This window comes from Bombina bombina, chromosome 7 (assembly GCF_027579735.1).
Source record: "Bombina bombina isolate aBomBom1 chromosome 7, aBomBom1.pri, whole genome shotgun sequence".
NCBI classification, from domain to species: domain Eukaryota; kingdom Metazoa; phylum Chordata; class Amphibia; order Anura; family Bombinatoridae; genus Bombina; species Bombina bombina.
This window is the reverse complement of record NC_069505.1, coordinates 544,884,004-544,891,261: the sequence shown is the minus strand read 5'-3', so window position 1 is coordinate 544,891,261 and position 7,258 is coordinate 544,884,004.

The following is a 7,258-nucleotide window of genomic DNA, read 5'->3' as shown; positions in this document are numbered from 1 at the left end:
AGTTAAAGGTGCTACAAGGGAGAAAAGAAATATGGGCACCACATGTGCAGACTATTAATGGTGCAACAAGAACAAATTCCTTAATATGGAGGGTACTCACATATTCCCAGAGCACACCAATGTGCTTGTAGAAGCAGGCTGCAGATTGGAGCAGGTGTGGCAGCTCACCCAAACTAAAGGTATCTTGATAGTGGTAATGCTGTTGAATGATAGTCCCAGTGTATTCTCTCAGGTGCTGAGCTGGTCTCTCATAGGTAGACAAAGGCAGAAAGTGGGTAGAAAAAATCAACTCAAAGGATATAAAATGTATCCAAATTTATTAAAAGAAGCATAAAAGTTTAATAACAGTAATCAAAACATAAACAGAGGCACCACATGTGTAGGTCAATAGATACCACAGAATCCAAGCTAGACAAGAAACAGGATACTCACAAACGTGAAGGCACTCTCTTGTGCCTATTAGAAGCAGGCTGGTATTTAATCAGCAAACCAGCTGGCTGTGCAGAGGAATCCACGTCTTGGTGCCCTGTATCAGTGGATCTCCGGAACGGCAACCCTTGCCTGGATAACTTCCTACGAATTGGAGAAGGGGAGAAAGGCTAAAAAGCCCTTGGGTTACTTAGGAGGAGATTGATACACACACACCAGTCTTTGTAAATAGTAAAACTAGTATTTATTATTATACAGAATAAAAATACCAGCAATGTAACAAATTACAGCTGGGTGTGTTAAAATCAAATCTCCTATACCATACAGAGATAGAAAGCGACGCCTTTCTCGGGGGTAACCCCGTTTCCTCAGGCTTGTATACTCTGACTGTGTTTTAGTTCCCCTTAAATAGGGCTCAGTAACCACATGTTTTCAATAAACACTCCCCTTCCTTTACATAAACCAATAGGACCCTTCCTTTCCCCCACACCCACTTGTTGCAATGATTAAACTGGTGTTATTAATTATGTACCCTATTATGATTATTCTCCTATTTCCCTAAGAACAATATTCCATAAGTTGGTGATCGTGCAATTTTCTAAATATTATCTTTTGCTGATCATGTAAACGTTTGCACATTTACCTATATAAACAAACTACGTCAGTGGAATCTTATTAGCCAATCGTGACCATATTTTAGGAGGTTTGTGTCACATGCTGCACCCGATTGGTCTGTGTCATAATGATAGATGGACTACAAGTCCCATCATGCCTGCATATTTGGTTCGCAGGTGTAATCTCACAGGAGTATAATGGCATTGTTCGCCGTCTAGTCTCCATGGATACCCGCTCAGGCGGATGTGATGTAAGCGCTAGTGTATGATACTGAGAATGAATGGTATTTACCTGGTCTATAAAAATTGCGTCCAAAGAGGGATTGGTCAAAGCGGTGTGTGTGGCCAGCCATCTGATTGGCTAAAATTAAGAACTCGCCGAAGTATGTCAAATAGTAACGGAAAAATGACTGGAAAGTGATAATGACTAAGTGTATCAGTAAATCTAATTCGTAAGCACACACCCTTGAGCGTTATATTGTTTCTTTGTGAAAAGTATACGATACAATACTTACAAAAATTTATGGGCAGTATGGCGTGATAATAAATACACAACAATAAATCGAGTTATTAGATATGGGGCACATGTATATATAATATATAAAAAACACTCGATATAAGGGATAATGTATGTGTACGTTAGACACAATACATAGGGGTGTCATCATATAGAGAACCCTGTAAAGGGGAAGTGAAAATTACTGATATGCTCATAATAATTATATTGAAATATATAAAAAGAGGGGCATGTGAGCAGGGAAAAATAAAATTAAGGTGGTCTTTTAATATGACCAGCCATATCATAAGCATAAAGTGAATGCATAAGTGCATATGGGTATAGTGAAAAAAGGGAAATCTATTATTGATATAAAAGATAACCGTGACAAAAGTGCAACCATGGACAATTAAAATCTAACTAAATAACCATGGACAATTAAAATCTAACTAAATATCATGGAAACCTACCTAATTATTAATAAGTGACTTATAAAAAGAGATGTAGGCGTAAGTATTTACATCTTGTGATAAAAGGATATTGAATTGATAAGTGCTAGTTGTTTTTGTGCGATAACCATATAAAAACGGGCTATAGAAGAGTGACCTAACGCCCATGCTAAATAAGTGGGTGACCTAAAGCACCATTATGTGATATAATTAGAATGATCGTTCTGATCAGTAATAAAAAAGTGATGTTAGGGGTGAATGGAACATATTAATAAACCTCACTGTTGTATATGATTAAGCAACAAGTGGGGGGTGAAAGTCCAGTGTACATAATATCTAAAGGAACCATAAATATATTATAAAAAATTCAATGTATTTTCCTTTCTCAACAGAGATGAATTATAAAAATAAACATAAGAGTAAAAAATCGCCCCAAGATTAAGTATTGCATATCATGACTGATAGCATCATATGAATACAGCTGAGTCTATCACCTCATTCAGGCCTGTGGGAAACAAACTATTGAATTTAAAAATCCAATAGGTTTCCCTTTGTCTTAGTTTAGTAAACCTGTTGTACAAATTACTTTTCGGGATGTTTTCTATTGGAGTGATTTTGAATGAACATTTTCCAGATATGTACTGTTCACAAGTATGTCTGGATACACTATGACCTAGATTTGGAGTTCGGCGGTAGCCGTGAAAACCAGCGTTAGAGGCTCCTAACGCTGGTTTTAGGCTACCGCCGGTATTTAGAGTCGTGTAGGTAAGGGTCTAACGCTCACTTTTCAGCCGCGACTTTTCCATACCGCAGATCCCCCTACGCCATTTGCGTATCCTATCTTTTCAATGGGATCTTCCTAACTCCGGTATTTAGAGTCGTTTCTGCAGTGAGCGTTAGAGCTCTAACGACAAGATTCCAGCCGCAGAAAAAAAGCAGGAGTTAAGAGCTTTCTGGCTAACGCCGGTTTATAAAGCTCTTAACTACTGTACCCTAAAGTACACTAACACCCATAAACTACCTATGTACCCCTAAACCGAGCTCCCCCCACATCGCCGCCACTCGATTAAAATTTTTAACCCCTAATCTGCCGACCGCCACCTACGTTATACTTATGTACCCCTAATCTGCTGCCCCTAACACCGCCGACCCCTATATTATATTTCTTAACCCCTAACTTGCCCCCCACAACATCGCCGCCAGCTACTTAAAATAATTAACCCCTAATCTACCGACCGCAAAGCGCCGCCACCTACGTTATCCCTATGTACCCCTAATCTGCTGCCCCTAACACCGCCGACCCCTATGTTATATTTATTAACCCCTAATCTGCCCCCCTCAACGTCGCCGACACCTGCCTACACTTATTAACCCCTAATCTGCCGAGCGGACCTGAGCGCTACTATAATAAAGTTATTAAGCCCTAATCCGCCTCACTAACCCTATAATAAATAGTATTAACCCCTAATCTGCCCTCCCTAACATCGCCGACACTTAACTTCAATTATTAACCCCTAATCTTCCGATCGGAGCTCACCGCTATTCTAATAAATGTATTAACCCCTAAAGCTAAGTCTAACCCTAACACTAACACCCCCCTAACTTAAATATAATTTTAATCTAACGAAATAAATTAACTCTTATTAAATAACTTATTCCTATTTAAAGCTAAATACTTACCTGTAAAATAAACCCTAATATAGCTACAATATAAATTATAATTATATTATAGCTATTTTAGGATTAATATTTATTTTACAGGCAACTTTGTAATTATTTTAACCAGGTACAATAGCTATTAAATAGTTAAGAACTATTTAATAGTTACCTAGTTAAAATATTTACAAAATTACCTGTAAAATAAATCCTAACCTAAGATATAATTAAACCTAACACTACCCTATCAATAAAATAATTAAATAAACTACCTACAATTACCTACAATTAACCTAACACTACACTATCAATAAATTAAATAAACACAATTGCTACAAATAAATACAATTAAATAAACTATCTAAAGTACAAAAAATAAAAAAGAACTAAGTTACAGAAAATAATAAAATATTTACAAACATAAGAAAAATATTACAACAATTTTAAACTAATTACACCTACTCTAAGCCCCCTAATAAAATAACAAAGCCCCCCAAAATAAAAAATTCCCTACCCTATTCTAAATTAAAAAAGTTACAAGCTCTTTTACCTTACCAGCCCTGAACAGGGCCCTTTGCGGGGCATGCCCCAAGAAGTTCAGCTCTTTTGCCTGTAAAAAAAAACATACAATACCCCCCCCCAACATTACAACCCACCACCCACATACCCCTAATCTAACCCAAACCCCCCTTAAATAAACCTAACACTAATCCCCTGAAGATCTTCCTACCTTGTCTTCACCATCCAGGTATCACCGATCGGTCCTGGCTCCGATATCTTCATCCAACCCAAGCGGGGGCTAGACATCCACTGAAGAAGTCCAGAAGAGGGTCCAAAGTCTTCCTCCTATCCGGCAAGAAGAGGACATCCGGACCGGCAAACATCTTCTCCAAGCGGCATCTTCTATCTTCTTCCATCCGGAGCGAAGCGGCTGATCTTGAAGACCTCCGGCGCGGATCCATCCTCTTCTTTCGACGTCCAACTGAAGAATGAAGGTTCCTTTAAGGGACGTCATCCAAGATGGCGTCCCTCGAATTCCGATTGGCTGATAGGATTCTATTAGCCAATCGGAATTAAGGTAGGAATTTTCAGATTGGCTGATGGAATCAGCCAATCAGAATCTAGTTCAATCCGATTGGCTGATCCAATCAGCCAATCAGATTGAGCTCGCATTCTATTGGCTGTTCCGATCAGCCAATAGAATGCGAGCTCAATCTGATTGGCTGATTGGATCGGCCAATCGGATTGAACTAGATTCTGATTGGCTGATTCCATCAGCCAATCAGAAAATTCCTACCTTAATTCCGATTGGCTAATAGAATCCTATCAGCCAATCGGAATTCGAGGGACGCCATCTTGGATGACGTCCCTTAAAGGAACCTTCATTCTTCAGTTGGACGTCGAAAGAAGAGGATGGATCCGCGCCGGAGGTCTTCAAGATCAGCCGCTTCGCTCCGGATGGAAGAAGATAGAAGATGCCGCTTGGAGAAGATGTTTGCCGGTCCGGATGTCCTCTTCTTGCCGGATAGGAGGAAGACTTTGGACCCTCTTCTGGACTTCTTCAGTGGATGTCTAGCCCCCGCTTGGGTTGGATGAAGATATCGGAGCCAGGACCGATCGGTGATACCTGGATGGTGAAGACAAGGTAGGAAGATCTTCAGGGGATTAGTGTTAGGTTTATTTAAGGGGGGTTTGGGTTAGATTAGGGGTATGTGGGTGGTGGGTTGTAATGTTGGGGGGGGGGGTATTGTATGTTTTTTTTTACAGGCAAAAGAGCTGAACTTCTTGGGGCATGCCCCGCAAAGGGCCCTGTTCAGGGCTGGTAAGGTAAAAGAGCTTGTAACTTTTTTAATTTAGAATAGGGTAGGGAATTTTTTATTTTGGGGGTCTTTGTTATTTTATTAGGGGGCTTAGAGTAGGTGTAATTAGTTTAAAATTGTTGTAATATTTTTCTTATGTTTGTAAATATTTTATTATTTTCTGTAACTTAGTTCTTTTTTATTTTTTGTACTTTAGATAGTTTATTTAATTGTATTTATTTGTAGCAATTGTGTTTATTTAATTTATTGATAGTGTAGTGTTAGGTTAATTGTAGGTAATTGTAGGTAGTTTATTTAATTATTTTATTGATAGGGTAGTGTTAGGTTTAATTATATCTTAGGTTAGGATTTATTTTACAGGTAATTTTGTAAATATTTTAACTAGGTAACTATTAAATAGTTCTTAACTATTTAATAGCTATTGTACCTGGTTAAAATAATTACAAAGTTGCCTGTAAAATAAATATTAATCCTAAAATAGCTATAATATAATTATAATTTATATTGTAGCTATATTATGATTTATTTTACAGGTAAGTATTTAGCTTTAAATAGGAATAAGTTATTTAATAAGAGTTAATTTATTTCGTTAGAATAAAATTATATTTAAGTTAGGGGGGTGTTAGTGTTAGGGTTAGACTTAGCTTTAGGGGTTAATACATTTATTAGAATAGCGGTGAGCTCCGGTCGGCAGATTAGGGGTTAATAATTGAAGTTAGGTGTCGGCGATGTTAGGGAGGGCAGATTAGGGGTTAATACTATTTATGATAGGGTTAGTGAGGCGGATTAGGGGTTAATAACTTTATTATAGTAGCGCTCAGGTCCGCTCGGCAGATTAGGGGTTAATAAGTGTAGGCAGGTGTCGGCGACGTTGTGGGGGGCAGATTAGGGGTTAATAAATATAACATAGGGGTCGGCGATGTTAGGGCAGCAGATTAGGGGTACATAGGGATAACGTAGGTGGCGGCGGTTTACGGAGCGGCAGATTAGGGGTTAAAAGTGTAATGCAGGGGTCAGCGATAGCGGGGGCGGCAGAATAGGGGTTAATAAGTGTAAGGTTAGGGGTGTTTAGACTCGGGGTACATGTTAGAGTGTTAGGTGCAGACGTAGGAAGTGTTTTCCCATAGGAAACAATGGGGCTGCGTTAGGAGCTGAACGCGGCTTTTTTGCAGGTGTTAGGTTTTTTTTCAGCTCAAACAGCCCCATTGTTTCCTATGGGAGAATCGTGCACGAGCACGTTTTTGAGGCTGGCCGCGTCCGTAAGCAACTCTGGTATCGAGAGTTGCATTTGCGGTAAAAATGCTCTACGCTCCTTTTTTGGAGCCTAACGCAGCATTTTTTTGGACTCTCGATACCAGAGTTAATTTTATGGTGCGGCCAGAAAAAAACCCGCGGAGCGTTAACAGCCCTTTTACCGCCGAACTCCAAATCTAGGCCAAAGTTTGGATGATTTCACTTTAATGTTCCTCAGATGTTCACTCCATCTGGTTCTGATCTTCCTACAGGTCCTGCCTATGTACTGTATCCCACATTTGCACGACAGTGCATATATGACGTAGCTGGAATCACAAGTCATTCTACTTTTGATAAAGAATTTTTCACCATTACTATGTGACACTATACTAGAGGTTCCATGGGTAATATATTTGAACATGTGGCAGAGTCTCTTTCCACATTTATATACTCCCTTCTTATTGAAGATATGGTTACCTATCTTTTCTCCTGATTTAGGTGTGTTAGCTACCTTCCTTTTTGACATGACCACCTTACTTGGGGCTAGTTTTTGTTTATAGG